General features: G+C 38.3%; 1 protein-coding gene across 1 annotated transcript in view; it reads right to left on the bottom strand.

Annotated features, from left to right (window-relative positions):
* CFAP61 (cilia and flagella associated protein 61) overlaps positions 1–17,495 on the bottom strand; it is a 430,478-nt gene that overhangs the window by 164,025 nt on the left and 248,958 nt on the right. The gene's annotated exons all lie outside the window — the stretch shown is intronic.

Genomic DNA, 17,495 nt, shown 5'->3' with positions numbered 1-17,495 from the left:
CTGGAAAAAAATGCAAAAATAGGGACTTGAAGAAAATGTAGCTGAATCTATACTCTCAAACTGGAAATTATGTGGAATTATTTAACTAGCACATTATCGGCAAGTCAAACTGAATAGTGCCCATGCACAGCCATGGTGAAATTTATGGGGAGGCATTTTTATGACATTAATGTAAAAATGCGGAAATATACCTTATACCTAGGCTGGTTCACATCAAAATTCTTTGTTTGGATTACTTTGTCCTAATGTTGATAGATGTTTCATATAGAACTGAGGTGCTATATGATTAGCGACAATAAGATAAATAATCCCACAAGAAGACAAACACTTTGCTTTCTGAGAATGTAGAGTTTCGTGAAAGGTCCCAAGTCTTTCTCGCTGTCCAAGTTTTCTTTGAAACCTGAACAACAATTATAATAGTTGAGTACTTGAAGGCAAACATTATCTTTTATTCAATTCCCCATCCTTTACTTAACACAGCACCTTGTGCACAGCAGGTGTTCAGTAATATTTATAGAATGGCATATAAATATTTGTTAAATAAAAAAAATGTTGGATGATAAAGGTTGTTCAGGGAGGACTCTTAGAAGCACAGAATGTAACTAATGATCACATTAATGCTCATATTTGCAAAAATTATCTGGGTTGATAATTTGTTTAACTAACATTCCTGTTGAAGCGTGGTGTGAAGTGGGGAGGAAGGAGGTATTAAATGTACAAAGGAAGGTTTTTCAAAGAGGTGGTGGAATATTCTTGAAAAAACAGAGTGTCAGAGACTTTGTTTCCACTTTTAATTCATTAATTCAACACATTTTTTAATTTGATGCTTACTATGTATCTAGACAATAACAAGAATTATAGCTGACTTCTCATCAGAAATAATGGTGGCCAGAAGCCAGTGGAATGACATCCTTATGAAAGTACCCTACTTGGTTAAATTCTCATTACAGCAGCAGTAACATCCTCTAGGTCAGAGATCTTTCAATTCTAGTAAGCCAAACCAAACCTATTTTTAATTTTCTTAAAATCCTATGATATAAGGAGTAGGGAATACAGTGAGGTAACGGTAAAGTCCTATGTAAAGCTGGGCTCTCAGCTTCCAGTGAGTAAAGTGGCATGGGTATGGCCACATGCTTTGCCATTTCCCATGTAACAGGTTAACTCTAGGAGATAAATCCCCTCTCTCTAGCTCTAGCTAGTCTAGCAACATAGAGGTAGAAAAATGTCTTGAGCAAAATAATTTATGAATAGAAATTAAAAACAAAGTTTGGAGATTTTAGACTCCATAATTCACACTCCTATCTCTCAGCATCTGTTCTACCCCCACTCCCATCTTTAATGAAGCACACCATGAATTTTGGAAGAGATTGAGCCCATTCTCATCTTTAAGAGAGGCTCTGATTGACATAAACCAAGTCAAATAATCCCACAGCTCCATACTCAACAACTGGTCCAGGACAGACACATGATCTACTCTGACCTAATCATAGTGAAGCTCAGGACTTTTGTATGCTGGTTGGAGAAGAGAAGAGAAGCCTTTTGCCTTTCAGATGGCACTGGGTACAGATGTGAAGCCTGATATGATATAGTCAACATACCAGCAAAAGGGAAACCATCCTGAGTTGAAGAAGTCTCAAGAGAATCACAGAGAAATAGAATTCTTTTCAAACTATGTGAAGTCCACGCTACCTTTGGACTCATCAGTTACATGAGCAATAAATACCAGTCAGCTATGCCACAATAGTGCTGCACAACAAACCATCCTAAAACATTTAAGCATTGACTTAAAGCAACTATTATCTATTCTCACTCATGCAATGCTAGGTCAGTTGGAGGTAGGCTGGATTCACCTGGGCTTGGTTCCAACCTGCAGATTCCAGATTGGCCTCTTATCTCTCTTAACTTTCTTCATGGGTGATAGCTGGGGAGTGTTCTTCTCAAGGCAGTGATAGAAGTGTGAAAAATGAAAAGCAATACTTCTTCAGTTTAGTCAAAGCAAAAGTTACGTGGCTATGCCCAAATTCCATGAGATGAGGAAGTAGATTCACTTATAGTGAGGGGAACCTTAAAATCTCAAAGCAAGGGCACAGCCCAGGGATGGAGGGAGGAATGGCTGGGGAGAATGACACCACCTGCTACATTTCCTTGATTGGTTAGATCAGTTTGGTTCTTTTATACGCAACTGAAAACCTTGTAAACTGGTACTTTTTCTAAATAGTAATAATAGTGAATGCTCGTATATCATTTGGGTGAAAAGTGTTTGCGCTTCAAATAACTATCACTTTGATCTGCTCTATGAAAGTTTCCCAGGACAGGTCAATAAGGAATTCTGAGAGAAAATACACTGTGTTCTGATTAATTTCCAAGACAAGCAGGCTGGCAGCAAAAATTCCTTGGATCTGGTGGTTTAGGGAAAGGAAGTTAGGAAGCATAGTTGTTGGTATGATGGCATCTAATTGTGGGTCTAATTAAAAGAATTAAAATGCAAATATCTTAACAGAGGTCACAGCCCAAGATTCTTTCCATAGGAGCTATGTTCAGACATCCCCTTCTGCTGTCCAGAAGTGTATGGGCAGTAATGAAATTCCCTGGTAAAGAATCATACCCTATTTCAGAAACAGTTCCTGTATCAATGATACCAAGGCAGCTGGGGAACAGGACAGAATGGCTTTTGTTTCCCACACAATAGCTTTCACACCAACAGCTGCCAGGCCTCAGAAATCACCCTTCTAACCACTGAATACACAACGTGGCCTTGGGGTGTCAAGAATTAGCATCAGTACCACTGATGGTGTCTCTGGGGAGTGATCACAATGACCCTCAGTAAGCCCAATTTTGTGCATAGGCTTTAATTAAAAATATATTCATCATCAGGTATGACGAAGTGACCTGAAAAAACCCACATTTTTCTTTTGTTAGGCTAGATGGGATTCATTCATTCATTCATTCATTCATTCATTCATTTATGATAGATGGTTCTAAAATGCCTTGAAAAAAATTTTTGCCAGCCTGGAAATATTTATCAGTCGCACTGCAAATGAAGACTGTGTCTGTAGCTTTCAAAAGGGTTAATTTTGGCTGTTTGAGGAAGGACAGGTCATTTCTGAAGGAAAGCAGGATATTTCTTTACATTCTTTCAAACTGCAGGTTTTCATGGTAAAGAAAAATGTGCACAGAAGGCCTTCTGACCCCTCTGGGGCCAGTCCAAGCCTCCTTTTCTTGGTCTCAGCATCTACCAAAAATGTCCCATGCATTGGAGATCCTGTTTTGGGTTTTTGCTTTTGTTTTTTATTTCCTTAATAGTAAAATAAAAATAAGACCCTTATCTATTGACTTATTTTATAGAAAAAAAGTTACATGTGCCTTGTAATAATAAATTATTTCAAAGATAAAATAGAGGAGGCTCTGTACATTAGTTGGCACTATACCACACCAGTGATGAATGGGGACTCCAATTTTTAACTCCATTTCCATTAAGACACTTATGATTGTATTTTTCTAATGATACTTATTAGCATTTTTCTACCTATGGATGATTTTAAAAGTAGAAATTAGTATTACTCCAGCAAAAAGGAATAAACCATATATCAGAGTGTGTAAGCTGACTTTTTACAACTGATGATGAGTCTCATAATGAGTTTAAAAATACAAACCTTAAGTCCTATCCCTTATACAAGAGAAAACAGAATGATAATATGGGAGACCCCTTTTAGGAAATTCTAGAGCTGAACTGTATGTGATGGAAGGTGACAGAGTGTGAAGGATTCTGAGGGAAAAAACAAGAAAGGTCAGGTGGGAGGGGAGGGGAGTTGAGAAAATAGGGAGTTGAAATGAGCACATGTTTAATTTTTAAAATATGCATCTGTAATTTCCTATGAACTTCTGAAATGAAATACTTTGTTCATTGTGAATGAGCGAGCCATTGGAAAGGTTTCAGTCACTTTTATTAATTTATTTGGTTTGCTTGCCACCATCCTCCATTTGCTTCCTAAGGTCAAGAACTACATCTTTTGTTTCTTGAGGTATTTGTTTTGTTTTGTTTTATCTGAATCATTCCTGCCCTCATTTTAGACATTCAATAATGTTGAAAGAACAAATATGTTAACTCTACATTTCATTAGCCCTTCTTAAAGGATGTTGACATAATTTCTACCAATTTAAATTATTATTTTTTGCCCAAGGAGATAAAGTTTTTTAAATATTTTTATTGATTGTGCTATTACAGTTTTCCCCAATTTCTCTCCCTCTACCTCCACCCTGCCCCTTCAACCCTCCCATCAGCATTCCCTCCCATCTTAGTTCACATCCACAGTTTGTACATATAAGTTCTTTGAGTTCTCTATTTCCCATACTGTTTTTTCTCTCTCCCTGTCTACCTGATGCCTACTAATCATGCTTCTTCTTCCCTGTACCCTTTCCCCACATTCCTCCCTTCCCCCCTCTCTACTGAAATCCATCCATGTGATGATGACCATTTCTCTGATTCTGTTCCTGTTCTGGTTGTTTGATTAGTTTTTGTTTTCATTATTTTTCTTTTCTTTTAGGTTCATTTGTTGATAGTTGTGAGTTTGTTGTCATTTTCTTAGATAAGTCTCTTTAATATTTCATATAGTAAGGGCTTGGTGATGATGAACTCCTTTAATTTGACCTTATCTGGGAAGCACTTTATGGGCCCTTCTATTTTAAATGATAGCTTTGCTGAACATAGTAATCTTGGATGGAGGTCCTTGACTTTCATTACTGTGAGTACTTCTTCTCAGTCCCTTCTTGCCTTCAAGGTTCTTTTGAGAAATCAGCTGATAGTCTAATGGGAACTCTTTGGAGATAACTCTGTCCTTTCCTCTTGCTGCTTTTCGGTTCTCTCTTTATATTTAATCCTGGATAACTTAAGATGACGTGTCTTAGTGTGTTCCTCTTTGGGTCCAACTTCTTTGGGACTCTCTGGGCTTCCTGGACTTCCTGGAAGTGTATTTCTTTCACCAGCTTGGGGAAGTTTTCCTTCATTATTTGTTCAAATAAGTTTTCAATTTCTTGGTCTTCCTTTTCTCCTCCTGGTACCCCTATAATTCGGATACTGGAACATTTCAGGTTGTCCCAGAGGTTTGTTGAAGTCTCGTCACTTTTTCAAATTCTTGTCTCTACATTTTTTTCTGGATGGATGTTTGTTTTTTCCTTTTGTTCCAAATCATTGCTTTGAGTCCTAATATCCTTCCTGTCATTGTCATTTCCCTGGATATTCTGCTTTATTTCACTTTGGGTATCCTTCATTTGTTTTTTCATTTTTTGACCAAGCTCAATGAGATCTGTGAGCATTTTGATTACCAGGGCTTTAAATTCTCCATCAGGTAGGTTGGCTATTTTCTCCTCACTTAGCTCTCTTTCTGAGGTTTTTCTCTGTTCTTTCATTTGGGCCATATTTCTTTATCTTGTCATGGCCGATGTGTTCTAAGGGAGCTTGGCCTTAGGTATTCACCAACCCTCTTTGCTGCACTGCCTGTGGGGTAAGGGCCAGAGAGGAAACAGTGCAGCTGGCCCACTTTTCAAACAACTCTGTGAGACTGGGAGCTCCTGCTACCACGGCAACCACTGTAGCCCACAGTCACCTCTGAGTCCCCTTATATCAGCCCTTCTCAAGCAGTCCACCAAGCTCGGCAGCCAGTCCTACCCCCAAGGTCCCCCCCATATTGCAGAGGCCCCCATATCACAGAGGTTTTTCTGAGTCAGCCCACGCAGTCTGCCGCCTTACTGGTCTAGTTGTTCTGGTTGATTTTTTTCCTTAATTCCTTTGTTGGTGGAGTTCCACACAGTTTGATTTTCTGGTACTTCTGGTTGTTTACTGATTTCAGACTGGTTGTTATCTTCCTTTTGGTTGTGTGAGGAAGTGAAGTTTTTCTACCTATGCCTCCATCTTGGCCAGAACTCCCCAATTTAAATTATTTTAGTTGGTTGTTTTCCAGTTGCTTAAATGACCAAATGATTTAGATATAATTAGAACTACTTAGAATTCAATGTTATCTTTTTTAGTAAAAATGATGTTGATGTACATGCTCAGTTGAGATATGCCATAATTCACACATGTTTATGAAGAGATGTCAAATACATAGTTTGAGTTCTATGCATGTTCGCTAGCTGTGCAGTATGTACAAAAAATTGGTCAAAATATAATTTAATCTGATATACATATATGTGAATTCTGTGTTTCTAATGGTTTGGTTTCTCCTACATACTTAGAATGAGCTAGAATGACTATAAAAACATTATCAAAATCAGAAGTTACTAAAATTACAAAGAGGCTAGTAAACTAGAAAACCAAAATAAATACAAATGATCCTACCTAATAAATACAAGGTTTATACTAAAATGGAACATGACAATATGTATGGTGATTTTTTTCTAATGATACCACTGTGTTTGGAGATCATTTTTAACCTCCAGGATCATTAGACTGGGCATCATTAGTCTGGTGGCAAGGTTTGAGCTGGTTTTCTTAGTTTTTCTACTGGATGAAATTCTGAGCCTCTTTTCCTTAAATATCAGTTTCCTCAGGTGTAAAATGGAAGTAAATTACACAAACCTCTGCCTTCCTCAGCAGGCAAACATGGGAACTATTCATTAAAAAAGTCTACAAATACTTTGAGCTCTTCAGGCAAAGATATTACACAAGGTAAAATTGCACATCCTCTCTCCCATCTGCAATATGAAAGGCAAATCTTTGAAAAACACATTTTATAAGAGCAAAACAATGAGCTCAATTTTCAGCTCCACACCCATGTGTATATGTTTTTTCTTACAGAAAGCTTCCAAAGACTTCAAAGGGAGCTCTGCCAATGCAAGAAAAATGGAAGATGGAGAGATTCAAAGCCATTATGAGCTGAATTTTTGAATCTTTAAATAAGCTTATTTTTGCTTTACAAATGTAATTTTTTACCTATGCTTTTTTAATTCTCTCCTTTTGAAAAGCCTTCTGCTTCCCAATTTGATAAAAAAAAGATGACATATTAATAGTGCTATAATTGTCAGTGTCAGTTTCAAGTTCATAAGCAGACCTCTGTGGGGCAAAGTATCGCAACATTTACCAAATAAATAAAGGGTAAGAAGCTATAGAAACTTAAAAAACAACCAGGACACTGGAGACTTCTGACTAAGATAGAGGTGTAGATAGATACATTTTTCCTCCTTGTACAACCAGTGAAAGACAACAACAAATTTAAAAACAAAAAAACAACCAGAACTGCCAGAAAATCAAAGTGTTTAGAAGTCCAACAAGCAAGGAGTTAAAGAAACATTTATCCACACCAGTAGGAGGCACAGAGAGAGGCAGCTGGGTCAGAGAGGGAGCATGGCAAGGTGGCTGGCAGACCAGGAGGTTCCCAATTTGTGTGCAGATAAACAGGGAGGAACAACTGGGGAGTGAGACAGACCATGCAACCCAGGGTACCAGTGCAGGAAAAGAAAGCCTCAAAACCTCTGACTGTAAAATCTGTGGGGGTTGCAGCAGTGAGAGAAACTCCCAGCTTCATAGGAGAGTTCACTGGAGAGACCCCACAGGTTCCTAGAACATACAGAAGCTCACCCATCTGGGAGTCAGTACCAGAAGGGCCTGATTTGCCTGTAGGTAGCAGGGGAAGTGACCGAAAGTAAGCCAAGAGCCTAGCAAGCTGCAATGTTCCCTCTCTGGCCACTTCTCCAGATACAGCACCACAACACAGTGACCTGGGTTGTCCTGGCCAGGCAAATACCTAAGGTTCTGCCCCTTAAAATGTAATAGGCACTATGAGAGAAAGAAATATGGCCCAAATAAAAGAATAGATCAAAGATCTAAAAACAGAACTAAGTGATGAAGAGTTTGCCAACCTATCAGATGCAGAGTTCAAAACACTAGTAATTAGGATGCTCATGGAAATGGTTGAGTATGGTCGCAAAATGGAGAAGAAAGTGAAAACTATGCAAAGTGAAATAAAGGAAAATATATGGGGAACCAACAGTGAAGGGAAGGAAACCAGGACTCAAATCAATGATTTGGAACAAAAGGAAAGAAAAAGCCATTCAATCAGAACAGAATGAAGAAACAAGAATTCAAAACAATGAGGAGAGGTTTAAGAACCTCCAGGACAATTTTAAATGTTCCAACATCTGAATCATAAGGGTGCCAGACGAAGAAAAGGAAGAGTGAGAAATTGGAAACTTATTTGAACAAATAATGAAGGAGAACTTTCCCAATCTGGCAAAGGAAATAGACTTGCAGGAAGTCCAGGAAGCTCAGAGAGATCCAAAGTTGGACCCAAGGAAGCACACACCCAGGCACATCATAAGTACATTACCCAAAATTAAAGATAAAGCTAGAATCTTAAAAGCAGCAAGAGAAAGGGAGACAATTACCTACAAAGAGTTCCCATTAGACTATCAACTGATTTCTCAAAAGAACCTTGAAGGCAAGAAGGGACTGAGAAGTCCTCACAGTAATGAAAGGCAAGGACCTCCATCCAAGATTACTATATTCAGCAAAGCTATCATTTAGAATAGAAGGGCAGATAAAGTGCTTCCCAGATAAGGTCAAATTAAAGGAGTTCATCACCACCAATCCCTTATATGAAATGTTAAAGGGACTTATCTAAGAAGAAGAAGATCAAAACTATGAACAGTAAAATGACAACAAACTCAGAACTACGAAAAACTGAACCTAAAAACAAAACAAAACAATCTAACTAAACAACTAGAACAGGAAAAGAATCACAGAAATGGAGATCACATGGAGGGTTATCAGTGGTGAGGTTAAAGGGGAGGCTGGGGGAAAGGGTACAGGGAATAAGAAGCATAAATGGTAGGTACAAAACAGATGGGGAGGTTAGGAATTGTATAGGAAATGGAGAAGGCAAGGAACTTATATGTGTGACACATGGATATGAACTAAGATAGGGAATGCTGGTGGGAGGGCAGGTACAGGATGGAGGGGAATAAGGGGAAGAAAAAATGAGACAATGGTAATAGCATAATCAATAAAATATACTTTAAAAAAGAACCAATAAGTTGTAAATCTTTTCCACAGATATGAAATGCAATTTTGAAAAGCCTTTCTGCTAAACTAATTAAAAGGCTCAAAGAATCATATGAATGCCATCAGCTCTCCCAGCAGAGCATGAGAAGGCTGTCTGAAAGATGCCATGATTTTGAGCCTCATATTATGAAGGATTCTCTCAACTTTCCTATTTTGGGGAACAGGGAGATGCTAACACTTTTTGTAGCACCAGGACTTTAGAAAAATGCATACTGTTCCATCTGTTGTATCTTCTGAGAGCAATGAGTATTTAAGGACACTTTCTTGCTTGCTTTCTTCACTTGGTAAATAGCATACTCAAAATTGTGCTAAAAGGGCAAAAAGTTGGCTATGGTTATTGCAGGATCTGCTTACTGTAGCATTCCCACCATTGCATCAGGCATACCCCAGGCACTCATTAAACGTTGGAAAAGTGTTTGCCTCTGTAAAATTATTAGTAATATTACCCATAAAGAATTGTTATTTTCTTAAAAGAACTATGATGCCTTTAATTCCTTTACATTCTTCATATTATCCCAGGCAAAAAGTGGGAGCTTAATGGACTCTTGTGACATTCACTCACATAGATGGAACCCTAACTGAAGAAAGAGGACTACTTTATCAATTAGGTTTGGCCTTGGCTGCATATTAACAGAAAACCCAGCTTAAACAGAAAAGAGTAGCTTAAACAGGATAAAAGATAATTTCTCCTTTATACAAAAAAAGAAAAAATCTGGAAACATGTAGTCTAGGACTATTGAATCAGTACCATAAACTTATCAAAGGTTTAGGGTGCCTTACTTCTACCTGCCTTACTCCCCATCCTCATTCAAAGCTTCCACCTTCAAGGATGGCCCAGGATGGCTGTTGGGAATCAGATACTATATTCTTATTATGGGCAGCAGAAAGACAAGGCAGTTAAGAATAAAAGGGCTTTCCTCTCAGCTGAGCCACTCCCATTAAGCAGCCTTTCCAGAATTCCCATTCCAACAGTTACTTCTATCTCAGGAGCCAAAACTGGATCATATGGTCATACCATGTGCAAGGGAGGTGGGAAGTATATGTTCTTAGCTGCATGCATGTATAGATGAGGTTTCATTACTAAAGCTAAAGGAATGGATTTAGGGACTTTGAACCAGGGGACTTTGCTATAGTTCCTTTAAGCCTCTATAATTCAATAAAGTAAATTTCTTTAATGTGAATATTTAAAATATTTCTCTTATCAACTCCATCTCTCCAAACCCGTAGTCACCACCTGGCTCTTACTACTATCCCCATTTTAAAAAGTTAAAATGATGCTACTCTGTCATTTACTTGCAACCATTCTTATACATTTATATTAGGAAAAAAGTGTTTTGGAAGTTTAGTTGAGTGACTTTACTGAATTTTATCAATTCTAGTAAGCACCTTCTTTCTATGTTAGCATCCCTGAAATCAGCCTCAAGGTCAATGTCATCTTAAATATGTGGTCAGCCAGGTAGTGGCATAGTTGTCCTTTCCAGTGCATGCGTGACTTGATCAGGGCTATTCATTGTCATCACTTTGGAGTGATGTGCATTATGTGACAACACATGTTGAGTTAAACTGCTGCTGACAATATCTTCAAAAAGATTACAGCATGATCTGGCATTGAAATGAACACTTATTGTGTTCCCATAAAAGCCCAGAAACTAAGCAGTGGGGTGCAAATTTGATATTAGTGTGGCAAATATTAGTCATTGGAGGAATGACTGTAATTCCATATTTTCTTGTCATGCAACAATTGAGTGCTTTATGGTAGCAAATAAAGGATGGCAGATACCCACAAGCAGATGAAACTGTGTTATTTTTTTGTTACTGAGACATATGAAAAAGTTTTTTCCCCCATCACACAGGGAACAATGCATTTGAAGGAAATGTAAATTGCCTCTCCTCTTTGAAACTATAAAAGAAATTTGAAAGCAATAAGACTTACATGATTGATTCATTCATATTCTGTTCAGGACTCTCATTAAAATATTGTATCATAGTTTAATTGATCACATTTTTGTTTCCTTAATGGTACATAAAATAAAGGTACATCTTATAATTGATAGCATCTGAGATTTGATAAATGTAATTAATTCATTTGTTTTTAATTAAATAACAGGCCAAACAAGTAGCTTACATATTCATTAAAAATATGATTGCTTTGATGCAATACACAAACATTGGCAAGGGAGATCCATTGTTGGCTTTCCAGAGATGTAGAGATTTACTGATCCCAAATTAGGGCTTTCTAGCAAGTATACCAAGATACCCTCAAATGACTCCAAATCCTTTACATCTAGGGCAGTGTCAAGTGTACATTAATGTCCTCTGAGGCCTTGCATCACACTAACTGAATCCTGTCTGTTATGTTTCAGCTACTGGGACCTCTAGATATCATCTTAAATACAATATTGGCTGCAAACTGAAGAAATTACTTCTCTGGGGTAAGCACACAGCAAAAGGCAGGGAAATAGTTTGCAGAATCAATTACCTGACTCATATTATTTAAAATCACAAATTAGTATGATATTCTAGCAACTTGCTGGTGGAAAAGGTGGTTGGATATCTGGATTAATTCTAAGGGCATTAGGATAACACTTTCAGTATCTTGATGTCTAAAATTCTAGCATTAAAACTTTAACATAGAGCTTAATTCAACAATTTCAATTAAACAGATACATATTGAACATCTACCATATGCAAAACACTGACCTAAGTGCTGAAGTAAGAATGAGCCCTCGTTTCTGTCTTTAAGGAATTCTTATTAGGTCGAGAGACAGACATGTAAACAACTAAAATTCAGTATATGTAATATGAGCAGTGTATCAGGAAGCTATTGCAGTGTAACAAACCCATCCCAAATTTAGTGGATTAAAAGAACAAGCATTTGTCTACCTAATGTTTTGGGGACAGCAGTTTAGTCTGTGCTGAGCTTGGCAGCTCTTCTGGACTCAGTTGGGAGGTCATGGAATCAGCTGACATGCAGCTGATCTAGGACAGCATGGAAGTCAGGGAGGACTTCTTGGAGAAAGTGACACCTGATCTGGATTTAGAAGGATCAGTAAAATATTCCAGGTGGACAAGGGAGACAACTTTCTGGATAAGAGGGAAAAGACAGTGCAAAGGTCTAGAAGGGCATACAACTGAAGTACAAATCTATTTCTATACCTGCATTTTCAGATGATGTCCTGAGAAGGCAGGATGGTCCTGCATGGGCAATATGAGAAGCAGGCATAGAAAGGTCTCAAGGGGAGGAAGAAGAGTCAGGAGAGAAGGCTGAGAGAGAAAGAGAGCCAAGGCCCAACTGCCCACACAGCCACCTCCCATCTCTGGGCACAGAGGAAGATAAGAACTTTCTATTCCTCAGGGAATGAGCTGTTTGCTCAGGTATGCTGTGTGGCTATTTATACTGCTGCTTTAGGCCTCTGGTTCTTTAGCTAGAAAAATGACAGTGGTCAAAGAAAATAACTCATTTTCATGAGAACTTCTGTCCTAGTGAATGTTATTCCACAGATAAAATGCATGACTCTATTTTTAATTTCTAAGGTGTGCCTCTATGCATAGTTTTAGTTTTTCAATTAGGCTCATTATTTCTGTTGACATCCAATTGTATCTCTGAATTAGTCTGAAAAAAGTAAGCATATCTCTTTCATCTCAATGCAAACAATGGTTTGTATTCTCTTTCAAGACTTTAAAATTCTGCATACCAAAAGGCTTCCTCGGCTTTTGTAAGAGCAATGCACATGGATTGTTTTAAAAAGAATAATATGCCTTTCTGAAAATTCCTATAGAGAATGCTAAGACTAAAAACAAAGTTCAAAGGAATCTGGTCGGAATCAATGTGATAGCCTCTTGGATCAGTGGATGACTTGAAGGGAAAAATAAAACAAATCCGGCTTCTTTTTAAATTAAAATGAAAAGAGAGGTTGGTAGACAGCATAGCAGAAACCTTAGGGGAAGATAGCTGAACTACAACAAATGGGAGTGGCCAGTGCAGAACAAAAGTAAAGATATGTTTTAGTAACACACAGGAGGCTATTTTCAGTCACTCAGATATTTCACATCAGAGCAGGGAAAATAAAGGCCTTTGTTCCATTGCTAATTCTTGTGAAAAGAAGAGCCCATTGTATAAAAGAATTGGTACCGATAATTTCTACTCTTTTTCTTCTCATTCTTTGAACTAGTTCCTGACAATTTTGACAGCACTTTTTAGAAACACTAATTCCATACTCCCAATGGAAACTTAGAATGCTAAATAGTAAGTTTTTATTTAAAAATACCTAAAGTTATAAAATAACAACAGCAGACCCACATGGCAATAAATCCTGCTTAGTTAAATGGCCATGCCATGCTTAGGAGGCCTAAAAGGGGAGCTGGCCTGCTGCTCATGGGGGAATCACCTGTGGGGTGGGAGGGGTGATTCTCAGGATGTCTAAGGTATAAAAACCAATCAGGAGTCCTTGAAAAACTGTTCCCCTTTGCTCACTTTGTATATTTTCAATGCAAAATTATTTTCCAAAAAATTTTCCCTGAAATCCCTTTGGTGGGATGGAAGGGAACAGACAAGTATATGGAACTGTCTTTATACCTGTGTACCACTGACATCATGCTTCAGTGCAAAGACAACCTCGTACTTTTAATTTCTCACATGCACGTCAGCAGCAAACAGTCCCAGTGTTTGTGTTAATGATACCATCTGGTGCCTCCCATAACTGTGTAGAGTTCAGCTTCCAAACAAGATGTAATGGCAGCAACACATGAAACCCACTGACATTTACAGTAAGGAAATTTATTATCAGTCACTGGTTTGGTATAAATGTGTTTGCATGACTGCTGGGGCTATAAAATCATCACCTTTGCCAGGCAAGTGAAGGTGCAATAAATAATGGATTTTAAGCCATGCATGCATGTACTACCAAATCATTAAACATTCATCACACAGAAACAACAGCATCTTAAGCAAGAGTTATCACTTTTAAAAATTAATGCCACTTTTGAGGGTTAAATGAAAATCAGTTACTCTAAGCTTTAATGATTTTTAATATGGTTCAGTATAGAGTACAAAGATTTAAAAAGTTTTTAATTGAATATAATATGGATGTAAAGAGCTCTTTCATAATAATTTTCTATTGAGGGTTAACCACTCTATGTTCTTCCATTAAAATATTTAAAAATATAAACTAAAATGTTTCTGGACAAAGAAATCATTGTTAAAACCTTTCAAAACTAGAAATGACAAATGAAAGATTCTTTATGAATCAAATAGTATTGTTCCCTTTAAATTCTTAATGGATCAGTCAGTTATGGTTGCAATTAAGTCATTTTAACTTCAAATTAAGGAAGCAAATATAAAGTAAAACTAACCAAAACCCTTGAGCAATCTAGCCACATTTGTTCCCATTACTTACTCCTTTAAAACTGTACAGGGTACCCAGTAATTTTCTCATATAAGCTTGGTCTATGGGTATCCATTGCTTTAAAAAAATTCATGGAAATAATTCAAAATATAGACAGTTTTAGGAATGGTTATTTGCTTTAGCTTTCTTTATGGAGGATTTACCAAAGAATACTGTTTGATTCAAAGGAAGAAAAGAAAAAACTAGGTGTGAACTAGTTATTTATTTTCTTCCTGGACACAGAACAATGAAGAAGGGAAGCCAGCGCTGCCCTATTACAAGCCTCCTCCTGCAGGCCAACCTGCAAACAAGTCTGCACCTAAACTATCCGCTAAAAGGCTCTGTCACAGGATGCTATAAGGAGGACATTCTTAAAACAACACAACGTCAACACACAAAATGATCACCTAGCAAGACGAAACAGTAAGTTTAATATTTAATGAGTGACACTGTTTTAAAACATTAGTTTTAGGCAAAAGTCAAAAAATGGCTGTATTTTAAGTTTGTGAGTGAACTTTAATTCCTTGGTGAGAGCTGTCCTGCAGCTTTGTATAGTGTTATGCAGCACTTGGATTAAATTCCTTGTTGAGAGCTGTTCTGTACTTGTATCCCTGCCCCAGGCACATATCTTAAACAGGGAGCCCAAAGGAGCACTATGAAAGGCTTGTCCCTGTGGGAAGGGGTGGGGTGGTGGGGTCTGCAGAACCTTTCAGGAGGCCTACATGGGAGCCTTGCCTCTGAAGGTTGAATCAGTGAAAGAAAATATTGAGATTTCAGTGCTGTCTCTCCAATAGTGATTGTCAGCTACATGGGTCTAGGAAGTTTTTCCCTCTTCATGTGCCAGCTTCTTCAGGTGATGGGGGAGAACCTCTGTGGGGAGCACCAATCCGTTGGAGCATGAGGGTGGGGCTCACAGGAATGGAGAGATTACTGTGATGCCCCTCTGCCCCCACACAAGTGCATCCCTCAACTGTCCTTAAGTAGTGAGGAGTGGTGGTGGGGGCGTAGCATGGTGTGAGAAAGTCATCCAAGTTCCAGTTGTGTGCCCACAAGTCTCCATCACACAAAGAAACTACTCCAATGATCGCCTCTAATGGGAGTTATGTGGATGTTAAACCCAACCCACTGGGATTCTTGTACTATTATGAAATAACTTATTACTGAGCTTGCACATTAAAACAAAAGAAACCAAGTATGGGAATTCTTCTAAAGCAGTTTGTTTAGCTAATTTCCCATGAAGGGGTCACACACTTGTCCTATACTTCCATCTGTCACTAATTAATCTAAATAGTTCCTGGAGTTCTAGCTGTTATATTACATGTTCTGGAAATGACTATCAAGGGTAGAAAATCAAGGAATAACCCCAAGAAGACCTTGCTCATTTCTTTCAAAGCTGTGTCAGTTTCTATACTTTATTAATCACTCTGCCCCTGTATACTACATGTTAGAGGGGGTTGGTGAGAGCACCATAGCAAAAACAGCTCTCCTGAGGGTGTGACACAAGCTGACAGCCTGAGTGCAACTGTGAAATGAAAAAACAGTGAACAATGCAGGAAGAGAAACAAAAGCAATTCAACAGATGCATGTCATTTTACTCTTAGTGTGGCTCAGTTTTTCTTGTTAATTATATCACCTATTCTTTACTTATATTGATAATTACATAATTACATGAAACAGATGGGTGACAGAATGTACCCAGATGGTGAGAACATAAACAGGCTTATGAATTGCTGATTCTTGAGCATATTACAAGGAATTATTTAATAATACATAGTTCTATACTCTACACATCTGTTAAGTAGAGCCTTCAAAATAGCAGTTACTTTGTCACTTTTTCTTAAACAATTATACTGCCTTCCCCAGGAATTCCTGGGAGGCCAACTGCCATCTAGGTAAAATACCTAACTTTTTTTCCAAACATTTGGATTCCTAAAACTCTCAATTCTTATCTGAGGCCACTGTTTTTTTTCTTTATTAAAAATAGAAATTGCCATTTGAAGGGGAGTTACAATCACACATAGTTCTGATTCTGCATTGAGCAAAGTATGCAAGATTGAAAAAAAAGGGGAGTTGTTTTAAGAACATAATTTAAGATGTTTTTTTAATTGCATTTGATGAAAATTTTGCTTGAAAAAAATTTTTAATTGTGAAATAGCCCTGGCTAAGTTGGTTGGAGCTTCTCATATACCAAATCTCATATACCAAAAAGGTTGCAGGTTTGTTCTCTGATTGGGGCACATAGAGAGGCAACAAATCGATGTTTCTGTCTCACATCGATGAATGGGTGTGTGTGTGTGTGTGTCTCTCTCTCTCTCTCTCTCTCAACCTCATTCCCCATTCCTCTCTCTCCCTAAATCAATAAAAACATCCTTAGGTGAAGATTAAAAACTAATTTTTTTAAAAGTGAAATAAAAGCCAAAGCATCAATGCTACATCTATCAGGCGTATGCCCATGTGGAGGGGGGTTTTCACACAGGGGCCAGGAGCAGGCCCAGGGACAGGCTGGGTTTCTCACAGGTCTGAAGGAAATACGAAACCAGCTCCTTCCTCCCACCCTCACACCAACCCTCTGCCCCATCAGATCAGGCTTCTGCTTCAATGACTCTTACTGAAGAAGTTTTCTTGACCCCCGTCCTTCACTCTCCATTCCCTGCTGGGCTTTCTTTTTCCTGCCACCTAGCATGGAGCATCCTTGTCTGCCTGTCTGTTGTCAGACTTCCCCACTAGAATGCAGGCACCAGTCAGCAGCAATTTGCCCATGTTTTATAATTGCGGCCCCAGTGCCAAGAGCAGGGCTCAGCACAGGATCAACACACAATAAATACTGATGGAAGAAATGACATAAATTCAGTCTTTATCTCCAAACTTCCTAACCAGGAACAGGCCCTGGACCCATGGGTTGAGGCAGGATTCAGGGCAAAGGAGACTGTCCATGCAAGGGCAGGGAGTGATTCCATGAAAGGCAGGTCCAAACTGTGGTGCATGTGAGAGTTAAAGACAAAGAACAGAACACCTGGACAAACAATGTGGTCAGAAAGAGAAGCAGATTCAGGGAA

This window comes from Artibeus jamaicensis, unplaced genomic scaffold, assembly GCF_021234435.1.
Source record: "Artibeus jamaicensis isolate MK-2021 breed Jamaican fruit bat unplaced genomic scaffold, CSHL_Jam_final contig_65, whole genome shotgun sequence".
In the NCBI taxonomy this organism is placed as follows: domain Eukaryota; kingdom Metazoa; phylum Chordata; class Mammalia; order Chiroptera; family Phyllostomidae; genus Artibeus; species Artibeus jamaicensis.
The sequence above is the reverse complement of the archived record's forward strand: the minus strand, read 5'-3'. Positions and strand labels throughout refer to the sequence as shown.